Raw genomic sequence first — 3,062 nt, 5'->3', positions numbered from 1 at the left:
TCTCTCTCTCTCTCTCTCTCTCTCTCTCTCTCTCTCTCTCCCTCTCTGCCTCGATGATGCTGCTTCCAAAAGTTCTTCTGCCTCTCTTCCTCTGCTTGTGCCTCTCTAAATCCACAGCACCAGCTCCTCACAGTTCAGCCCTCTCTTTTCATGTCAACAAGTCCATCCCACAAGTGAGATTCACAAACTCTGGGTTTTAACACTCAAACCAGAAAACCAAGTCAATACAAGGGGATCTTTAAATTCCATTACTATTACAACTCTTCAATTAATCTTATTTATTCAATACTATATCTCCTGGGCAGCTAGATGGCACAGTGGATAGAGTGCTGAGACTGGAGTCAGGAAGACTCATCATCCTGAGTTCAAATCAAAGTTTAGATGCTTCTTAGCTGTGTGACCCTGGGCAAGTCATTTGACCTTATTTGTCTCAGCTTCCTCATCTGTAAAATGGGCTGGAGAAGGAAATGGAAAACCACTCCAGTACCTTTGCCAAGCAAGCCCCAAATGGGATCATGAAGAGTTGTATGTGACTGAATGAGTGAACAACTAAAATTATATCACTCAAATTCAATTACAGAATAAGCTGATCTTCCTCTTCTTTGAAGAGGTGAGGGACTATGTGACATTGTGAAAGGAACTGAAACTGCATTTACTAATAGATTTGTTTGATCATTTATTTTGGTAAGCTGGTGTTAACTTTTTATTATTCTGTTGGAAGTGATAATTCACTTGGTAAGGGAGGATAAAGGTATGTATTTAGAAACAAAGGTAATACAAACCAAAAGTATTGTTGGGTTTTTGTTTGGGTTTTTTTTGTTTTGATTTTTTTTTACAAAGAAGTAAGGTGAAATAAAGCTGGGGATATTGGAATACCAACAACCTAAAAGCCAAGAGACCTGAAATCCAGTCCTATTAACCAGCCACATGACCACAGGCAAATTATTTCACCAATATAGGCCTCAGTTTCCCCATCTATAAAATGAGAATCTTGAATTAGATAATGACTTTTCCCATTTTTGTGGGTCATGGACAACTCCGGTCATTTGGTGAAGTAAATGAATGTTTTGGTTTTTTGGGTTTTGTTTTGTTTTGTTTTGCTTTTTGGAGGGGGAAGGCAGGGCAATTGGAGTTAAGTGACTTGCCCGAGGTCACATAGCTAGTTTCTGTGTTAAGTGTCTGAGGCTGGATTTGAACTCAGTCCTCCTGACTGCAGGGCAGTTGCTATATTCAAAGCACCACTTAGCCACCCTGTTTTGTTGGTTTTGTTTTGTTTTGTTTTTTTGCTTATGAATGTTTTTAAATATACAAGGTAAAATACGTAGGATTTCAAAGGAAACTAATTGTTTGAAATAAAGTGCTTGTATATGTATGTGTATATACAATATAATTATGTATAAATTTATATGCATTTACATTTCTATGTCTAACATATATTTCATATATACACATGTATGTATCACTATTTGAACAAAAGTTCACTCAGAAGCAGGCAAAGGTAGAACAAATTCAAAGATTTAGAGGACCATCTATATTTGTGAATATAAAAACAAGTTCACAGACCCCTGGACAAGATGATCCCTAAAGTTTCTTCCAGCTGTACCAGTCCATTATTCGATTTGGTGACATGACAGTATAAATTTTCACTGTAAGCTTTCTTGAGTTAGGAGGCACATGCTATTTCGAGGTTAGATCAAAATTTATAGCTTCTAAGAGTACTAAAATTCACTCATTCCCCTGAGCAGTAAAGGTTACCTCTACAATGTAGGGCTGTCAAATTCTTTCTCTGCAACACGATGAGGGAAGGCCACTGCTCTGAGAAAGGTGCATTAACATTTCCAGCCCACTAGGGTACCCTTTGTTAAATGATTAATGCAACATGTTAGTGACCTGAAAGATTCAATGATGTTTCCAAAAAAGCTTACTTTACTCACTTCCAAAAGTTTATACACTGGGGAAAAGTACTTTATCTTAAAATCAAACAGCTTTGCAAACTTACTTGGAGTGATCCATTTATAATTCCCTTACTGTTAGTGGGAAGAAAATTGGACTTGGAGTCAGAATATGTGGATTTAAGAGCTGATTGTGCCACTTACTAGTCACAGGAACTTGAATTCATCATTTCATTTCTTTGAGCCTCTGCTTCCCCAGCTACAAAATGGGGATATGAATGCTTTGATCATAGTTGGAAAGGACCTTAGAGATCATCTAATCTAACCCCATTATTTTATAAATAAGGGAACTAAAGTCCAAGGAGATTAAAATATTTCCAAAGTCATACAATTAATAAGTATAGAAACTAGGATTCAAATCCATGCCTATGGGGAAGGTAGGTGGCACAGTGAATAGAGTACTGGCCCTGAAGTCAGGAGGACCTGAGTTCAAATCCGGCCTCAGATACTTAACACAAAAAACTAGCCGTGTGACCTTGAGCAAGTCACTTAGCCCCAATTTCCCTCCAAAAAACAAAATAATAAACAAACAAAACAAATCCATGCCTACTTGAATGAAAAACAAACATTATTAATATGCCAAAACTGGGGGATATGAATTGAAAAGTAAAGTTGCCCCTACTTCTTAAGATCTCACAGAGGGCAACACATCTTGTTCCAAATCTGTTGTTCTTGACGCTATTTTAGCAATTAATCATAAAGCATTATTAAGTACCTATTATATGCCACACTCTAGGCTGATGGTCAAATGGAAACAAAAGTGCATTCCCTTCCCTCAATAAACTTAGATTCCATTTTGCCTGCTTTTCATACTACCTAGAGAAAAGAATGATTGGGAGACCCAAAACCATTTATATAAAGTGTTTGTATACCTCAAAGTATTGTATAAATGTGTTATTGTTGTTTTAGACCCCATCAAACCCCATCAGAAGCCTTCTTTTACTCCTCTTTCTTTGTTTCCCCATTCCCCCAAATTCCATGGCCATCCCCATCATCTGTTCTGGGTGATGTTTAGAGAGGGAAGTGTCCCATGGAGTAACAACTTCCCAGTCCCTGGACATACAAAAGAAGGCTGGATCAACACTTTGTCAAGGATGTTACAAAATAAAT

This window comes from Petaurus breviceps, unplaced genomic scaffold (assembly GCF_028583685.1).
Source record: "Petaurus breviceps papuanus isolate PSGF00001 unplaced genomic scaffold, PetGlider_PUasm1.0 90977, whole genome shotgun sequence".
Taxonomy (NCBI): Eukaryota; Metazoa; Chordata; class Mammalia; order Diprotodontia; family Petauridae; genus Petaurus; species Petaurus breviceps.
This window is presented reverse-complemented; position numbering follows the sequence as displayed.